Below are 8568 nucleotides of genomic sequence, written 5' to 3'. Positions count from 1 at the left end.
TACTTAAAATAATTATAACAATTCCTCAAGTTTTTATTAATATATGCATTTGCTGTCACATTTTTTTGGGAATTTGTGTAAGTGATTAAATCTAAATAACAAATGACACTTTTAATGCATTCTTAAGATTAAACTACATATCCCATAATCCCTGGTTTTCATTCAGGTCACATGATAAGCAAGGAGCAGATGGTACAGAGTCATGTGATGTTGTTAGCCAGGGTTGAATCTGAGAGGTTCTGCTGCATCTGATTTGAGTGCTAAGGCTAAGTGCTCTCTCAAGAAAAAAAAAGGTAAAGTATGACAATTAGCTTTGTTCAGTTTATGCTCTGGTTAAATGGATTGTTCTTTTTTTGCTGAGATTGTGTCAGGCGGAGGTCATTGTTTAAGGATGGAGAGGAGGTGAGAGGAAGGAAGGGGGAGGGTAGGCCTGAAAGGATGCTCTGTCGTTATCGTGTCATTCAGAAAGAACAGTGTGTTTTGGGATAATTGCATGTGATGTAATAAATATAAACATAGTGTCCTATCTGTTATGTGGGCTGAAGACTGTATTTATGAATTTCTGTGTTAGTCTGCAGTCCGTTTATTGGTTTATCATGGCTGCATAAGGGGCTGAATTTTTTTTGGAGAGCTGTTGTGTGTGTGTGTGTGTGTGTGTGTGTGTCTTGTCTTCTTTTGATGGCCAGTCAAATTTGGTTGAATCATTTGTTGACTGTTCAACTGACCATTCCATTAAGTAGATCTTGCATAATAACCCATTGTTTTCCTTTTGGGTATCTTTTGTTTTGCAGTGTTGGTCAAGTGAACTGAGCTTTGTTCCCAATGTTTTTTGTGAACATGCACATGATGCTAAAATATGTCTATACATTATTTTACACAATTACAGGGTTGTGTGTCTTTCAGAAATGAATTGAGCATGCTTTTTAAATTAAAAAACTTAATTACTGACTTTAAATCAAATTTGAATTAAAGTGGCAAACAAAAATTGCAATTTGAGTGTAAGGAAGTTCAATGTTTTACATTTAATATGTAATGTCTATCCAGAAAAGCCAAATTTTTAAAGACAGACTTTGAATTGTGCAATGTTTGAAGGTTTAAAGGTTTTACAACCCTGGTAAGGTGTTTTTTTTTTTTTTTTTTTCAAATGTTGATCTTGTCTTTTTTCTTTCACTCTATTATTGCTCATAATATATCTCAATGTTCTCTCTGCTGAGGCAAATGGGAAACTCACCTGTTAAGAAGGAAGTTGTAATTATTATAATATGTTTTCTGCCTTTAACACAATAGGTTTTTATTTCTATAAGTACATAATAGTTTATACGTAGTTTAATACAATTAAATTACAGCCCTTGATTTTATCACATTATTTATTTATTGCACACTGATAAAAAGTTTCATAGCAATTTCCAACATTTTGGGAGATATATGTTGCTTGCCCACATGGCTAATGCTTATCTACCAAAATCTGCCTATCACCAAATTATTTGGGGTGATTTTATTATCATAATTGTCAAAAAGCTTATATGTCACGGCGTGGTTGAAAAGGATGAAAAGCAGGATCTATGTGCAGCAGTCTAATTTAGTAACAAAATATAAATAACAAAAACTCAGGTTACTTAGAACTTCTCCAAAACCACAGACAGAACAACCACTAACTTCTAAAAATGGATAAAGCCTAGGGAAACTGTTCGAAATCAGCCCCATACCCCCATTCACTATTCCCTACATTACTCCTCTATAGTTCACTTGGAGTAAATGAAAATGAGTGAGAGAATCGGACACTGAGTGCGCCGGAAGGGCAGCCATTTTTGCATAGTTTGTGCTTTCTGTTTAATAATCATTTGAAACTGGCAGCTCCATTAGTAAGATGAAAAGATTTATCTTGAATTCTTTCATGGAAACTAGCATGTATAAACCTTATTTAATAATCAATCAAAAATGAATTTATACCTGTATGATATTACGCTGTACACAGATTTGATCAGCGGTTTGGAAAATTATTGGATGGATAATTCAGCTCCGGGCGCCTACTTCTGGCGAGAGGCGGGAATTCATTCGGCACAACCCTCACAGTGCATTATGAGTATTCTCTAACTGTTGGATGTACATCAGTTGGTTACTTGTTATTGCGGTGCATTATGGGATTGATTGAGTGCACTCTATAACATCCACTATGGTTTCGGACACCACTACAAATGGCTGTCCCCTCATATGGTGTCCTATTTAAGGATATAGGGGGCGATTTCGCATTCAGCCTGGGACTCAACAATGTAATTAACAAGACACAGGTGAGACACATGAGGGCAAATCAAAAACCATGGCAACAGATGAGCATGAACAAAGAAAAACAGGAAACTGAACTTGCCAAAACGACCTTAAGTCATGGCTTTCAAGCAATTTTTTAAACTAAGATGAAAACAAATCTGAGTTTATTATTTTCGGCCCCAAGGAAAACTGTGTTTTTGATTTTGATCTTGGCTTTCTCACCCCATATAACACAAAGTGTGCCAGGAATCTGGGCTTCCTATTTGGCTCCAGTTTAAAGTTTGACAAACAGTTTTCAGCTGTTGTCATGCTTTTACCAACTTCGCCGCCTTAGTAAAGTGAAGCTCACTGTAATTCTCTGTATTATGGCATTTGTCAGGCTTCCATCTCTTGTCTGCAGTTGGTTCAAAACGCAGCCGCTAGAGTACTTGAAGAGAAGCAAAAGTACGACCACATAACACCTATTTTAATGTCTCTGCACTGGCTTCCGGTAAAGTGTAGGATTGAGTTTAAAATTTTAATATTTGTCTACAAAACCCTGAATAATTTGGCACCTCAATACTTAACGGATCTTTTGATTCCGTACACTCCATCTAGAAACCTGAGATCCTGTGACCTTGGCCTTCTCACAGTTCCTAAAGTAAAACTTAAAAAATCGTGGTGATTGCGCTTTTGCCGCTGCTGGGCCGAAGCTGTGGAACAGCCTTCCTCCTTCTATTAGGCATGCCTCATCTATCTGTACTTTTAAATCTCATCTTAAGACTTATTTATTCACCTTGGCTTTTAACACTCTATAGTTTGTCTTCCTGGATTTCTCTTTTATTCTGTTGAATGCGTTTTGGCTTGTCTGGTACTTGTGTATGTATGTTGGTTTTATTTTTGAACAAACTCAGGGTTACAGGAAACTTTTTGAGTTGACAAATCAATCCAATCAGGCTTTGTTGGTACCATGACGCTGATCATCAACTCTCTCTGTCAACTCAGGCTTTAATCCTGAGTTCATGGAGAGTGTGCACAAGCAAGTGTGACATCAGTAGCAAACAGCCAATCTAAAACATGCAAAACTGAGATTCGCTTCTCTTGAGAGAGTCAGCGCAGTTCAAATCTCTCTTCTGCTGAAGATTAAGATTTTAAAGAATATGAAGGATATAAATGCATTTACACAGCAAGAAGAACATATTTTGCTATATCAGTGCAAGTAAAAGTTGTGAAGTTATATAGTTCGGTATGTAGTTGGTATGGGTATAGATTTGAATATGTAAGCTCACATGTAGTCCATTTTAAAGCTTTATCTATTGATTCTAAAACATATTTATATATTATCTGTACATATTTATATACATTTAAACTAAATGCGTAATAATCATTGTTAAACTAAAATTGCTTATGTGTAATGGATTAAGTTTATAGCAAGCGAAACTGGGGGAGTGACTTTATTTCGTCAGAGATGTCACTTTGCTCACAGCTGATTGGTCCAAATTCAGTTTGAGATTTCTTATCCAGAACATACAGGTAAGCAGGTAAGCCTTGGGGCGCAAGTTATTATGGCGATGAACACAGCTAATAGCCAAGACACTTTTATGGTGCATAAAACACAGGGTTGGCGCAAACTAAACTGAAACAGGCCTGGCTAGCCACCTAAACCGGGGCTTCATAGACCTTCGAAACCTCACAAGCTGGCTTTGATCTAGTGGTCAGAAGCTAATTAAATGTATTTTCAAATGCAATTCTAATCAGTTCACACATATGAAAAAGTTTGTAAAAACTGTAGTTTTATTTCAGTGGGACAAGGAAATGAAGTGGCCGAGTAGCTGTGCAGTGTTGCAAAACTCAGACCTCTTGTTTTCTGTTGCTGTATATGTTTGTTTACAATTACACTAAATGAGAAATGATGCACGGTCCAGACAGAACCAATCTGGGATCCGGATCTAGACCATGGTCTGCTAATTGCTGACCTCTGTGCTGACGCTTCAGTAAATTTTAGTGTTTAAGCTTGTATATGGTATACCTCATATGGGAGTATCTTTTGGATGTACAGTATAGTGATTAAAGTCATGAGAGGTTTGATGAGATTTATAAAGCCCCCCCTCCTTACTGATCACTCCTACACCCCTTCTGATAAGACTAATTGCAAAATAAGTAAGTTTACCTCGGCATAGATCACATTTGTTCAAGTAGGATGGATATCGCACAATCACATTAATTAAAGCTAGTCTTTTTGGTTCAAGTGAAAGATAAAACTCTATAGAAGTGCAGCACATTCTGGGAAATGAAATTAGTTTGTATCCCCGTCACGTTGCTCTCTTTCTCCACTTCACCTTATCAAGCAAAACTGCTCTGGTCTTGCTGTCAGGCCAAGACAGTTCACAAAGTCCTACATGGGTTTTAAAGCAAACCTTTAGGCCCCTTTTAGTTCCCGAAGCTGCCAGACATCTCTCTCTGACTTAAATTTTAAGAAACTGATGAGATAGCAAGAACCCATGTTCCCTACACCAGTGTGATTAAAATGCAATTACAACATCATGGTCCATATCTCAGGACCACTTTCATGATTACACATGCTTTTGATTAGGTTGAGAAAGCAAGTTGACACAATGGCATCATAATTAAGAAGGCAATTGTCACATCTCGAAAAATGGTGCATCATTGGACATAATTTCCCTGCCAATCTAAAGATTATGTTGTGCTTGCGACTCGGGTGAGATTGGGTTGTAATTACTTGATTGCATAAGTAAGTAACTCGAAATCTGCGTAATTGGACTGCATAGCAGCCGGTTGGGAAAGAACCAGGCTGTGATTTAATGTGTACCCCTGCAGACAAGAGGTTTCACCCAACAAGATAACAAGCCCTGTGCTTTGGAGATGTGTGAGTAATGAGTGGACAAGGGTTAGGTCTAATTAAACTAATAATTATTGTAATAAAAAGTGTTTAAAGATAATGTATGAGACACATGCGGAACTGGTCTGGTTTAAAGCAGGGTCATTTTAGCTTTAACATTTTTCACTTGTGTAGCCAGATAATTCAATGAATATAAAAATTACGGTATATCTTTTACATTTATTGTATATCTCCCTGTACTCTTTGAGGTCGGTAAATTTATGTTTTTGAAAGAAGTTTCTTATGCTCACCAAAGCTGCATTTATTTGATTAAAAATACAGTAAAAAATAAAACTTCCACTAAAGATTTCAATATATTTTAAAATTGTATTCCGTTTTTTGATGGCAAAGCTGAGTTTTCAGCATCATTAGGCTACTCATTACATCATATTACTCAAATCATTATAATATATGATTTGGTTCTCAATAAACATTTCGTATTATTTCATTGTTGAAAACAGTTGTGCTTCTTAATATATTTGTGGGAACTGTGATACTTTCAAAAGAACAGCATTTATTTGAAATATACAATTTTGGGATATTATAAATGTCTTTACAGTCACTTTTGATCAATTTATAACATCCTTGCTGCAAAGAATTACATAAAATTGTACTGACCCCCAAACACTTGTATTCAGTAGTCAACATTTGAAGTAGATCAAAACCTCTCATCAAATTTATACATTAATTTTGAACAATACCCGTTCTTGTCTTAGGACAACTTTGATGAACTTCTTTGATCCAGTTCAAATGTTGATGAGTTTGGGGTAAGATTTTATGTATTTTTTAAATATATAAAGTAGTTTGAGTGTGTAAGGAGACCGGCTTGATAATGACATTGGGTGGTCACTTCTGAGCACTTTTTATCCTGATTTTTTTGCAAAGACTCTGATTGGTGGATCTTTTTCTCTAAGATTCAGTGTATTTCTTACCTGGATTTTGGTTATATATGGCTTAATGAATTATTAATGAAGTTGAAGTTTGAATTTACATTGGCAAATGGCTTCAACAGAAGCATATATCAGTAGTTACTAATCATATAGCTCATGGCAGGTTTGTCTTTTAAAGCTTTGTACAGAATCATGTGAAATTTATTTCTATTTGGAGAAAATTAATCAGGTTTTTCCTTCTGCAAACCAACTGGAATGTTGCATATGTTTTATTGGATATTTGTTCATTCTAGATACTACAGGTTTCAGTAGATGAAATGTCATTTGAACCTTTCTTGTGATTTCAGCCCAGAGTATGAGGTGAAGGTTCAGATCCTGTTGTTCTAAGTCCGTTTTAAGCTACATCCATATGTGGTTTGAAATCCTATTTCTCCTACGGTTCTGCCGCTGCCTCAGAAGACGCAGTAGTCCAGCTCGGCGGCTACACATTGTCATGTTGAAAAAAAAAAAAAAAAAGACAACATCTCTTTTGCAAACCCCTCCATGTTGCGGTTGAAGTTGTTGTTGTTGTTTTTGGTGTATGCTTACCAACACTATTGTCATAGAAACCAATGCAGATATTCCTAAAAATGAAAGAGCTGCATGCACACACAAATCGGCTCTGAACAGTTGCGATACACAATGTGGACATCAATAATTTTAGATCAGATTCCAATCGGATACACAAATAATCGGATTTGGACTGGCAGTGTGAACGTAGCCTTACAGACACAATGCTAGTTGCATTCACCTTGGCCTGTTATGCCTCAGCTCAGATATCCTAGCGATTTGATAGTCGTCGGCTCCATTTTTGTCACCTCATGTGATTAGAGGAACCCATTGATTGTATCATATTAGTTGAGTAATTGATTGTAACTGGTTATTAACCTCTAAGAACTTTATGTCCAGTGTGCCATTGAATGAGGACAGACCTTAATCACTCACAAATGGCAGCCATTAATGAGATTAGTTCCTGGTTCTGCTCTGTAACTTTATTTGTTCCAGGAGGCATTGACAAGGGCATCCAGATGCTGAAGTTTACTTTTCTGTGAATTGATTTCACCCCCCTTCCCCTTTCTGTTTAACCACATTCTTTCTCACCTTAATAAATAGGCTCTTACTGAATGCAAACTACAATAAATATGACTTAAATGCAGCGAGATATCACTTTCACAATCCAGGATTTTGAGCTTGCATGTGAAGCCAGATCAGATATGATCTCAAAAAGACATTTTCTGGCTTTGATTATAAATGAGATTGCAGGAGATCTGAGATTCAATACCTGCACAGCCAATCTGTTGTATAGATAAGGCTACTGCACACTGTTTCACTGTTTATGTGGTATATATCACTGGTTATTACTTTCATAAAGTGATTCCAGAGGACGACTTTGTTATCTGGTAATGCTTGAAGTGTAGCATAATATAACAAGAGCCAAAGCCCCAAATAGTTTCTGCACATTATCAGATGGTGCATTGAAATAACACACACTTTGACAGGTTATGGAAAATGGGCAAATAAAGTGACTCATCGATGGCAAATTTTACCATCTGCCACATTACTTCACAGAGACTTACCAACACATGCATGCTTTAAACAACATCTCATAGCATGTACTAATGAACACCTGCAAACTTTTTTGAGTCATTGTGGCTTTTTTAGATTCATCTGTCAGTGCAGACAACACTAACAAAAAAGTGCCATTGTATTGCTATGGTTTTAATGTTAAAGTATACAGGTATGCAACATTCAGTAAGATGGCATGCATATCTAATTACTATTTTGGGGAACACTTTATTTTAAAGTGACATAGTTACATGTTACTAGTAAACTAAATAATCTCTCTTAAATGTAACAAATAATGTATTTCAAGTAAGGCATGATTTCACTGGTTGTGTTTCAGATTCTCTAAAAAGAGCCGGCTCATGAGTCATTTTCTTTGTGAATTGTACTACACTAGTTGCGGCGTATTTGTTTTTGTGTGCAATTCATGAGGACAGCTCAGTAGAACAGCATGCTCATTTATTTACATTATGTGGTCTTTGTATCCATTGATTTCAAATTGTGACCCCACAGTGAATGGAACACAGCGTGAATGATAATGCACATATAATTTCTCACTTGATTGACATGAGTTTTTTTTTTCCCCTTCACATCTGACTTATTTTGGGGAAAATATCAGAGACGTGTTTAAAAAGTATTGTAACACAATTTTATCTGTGATAGATTCGATTTTGTATTCATTATATCTATTCTTTGCAACCCTGCTGCACATTACCATGTAAAACCCTCACTGTACCTCTGTGACAAGTTCAAAGAATTCATTCCATTGACTTTTATCAACCTCTTTTTTTTTTTCTACTATGATGACATTGCCAGACCCTGCCAAGGAGACGTCCTGTGTGTCCTTCCTTATCCTATTTGGGCCAGATATGCCATGAGTATGTTGGATTGTGGGAAACCCATCACCAGGATGTACTGTAGCTGTAGGGGGAA

The 8568-nt window shown here is 36.4% G+C and overlaps 1 protein-coding gene across 1 annotated transcript in view; it reads left to right on the top strand.

Moving 5' to 3' along the window:
• The first annotated feature begins 204 nt into the window (after positions 1-204).
• Positions 205-8568, top strand: part of tsnare1 (T-SNARE Domain Containing 1) — a 124561-nt gene continuing 116197 nt past the window's right edge. Inside the window, exon 1 of the mRNA XM_084088506.1 lies at positions 205-292. The gene's annotated coding sequence lies outside the window, so the exon portion shown is untranslated. The remainder of the gene's footprint in view (positions 293-8568) is intronic.

The sequence above is a fragment of the Abramis brama genome, assembly GCF_963993115.1.
Source record: "Abramis brama genome assembly, chromosome: 17".
Taxonomy (NCBI): domain Eukaryota; kingdom Metazoa; phylum Chordata; class Actinopteri; order Cypriniformes; family Leuciscidae; genus Abramis; species Abramis brama.
The sequence above is the reverse complement of the archived record's forward strand: the minus strand, read 5'-3'. Positions and strand labels throughout refer to the sequence as shown.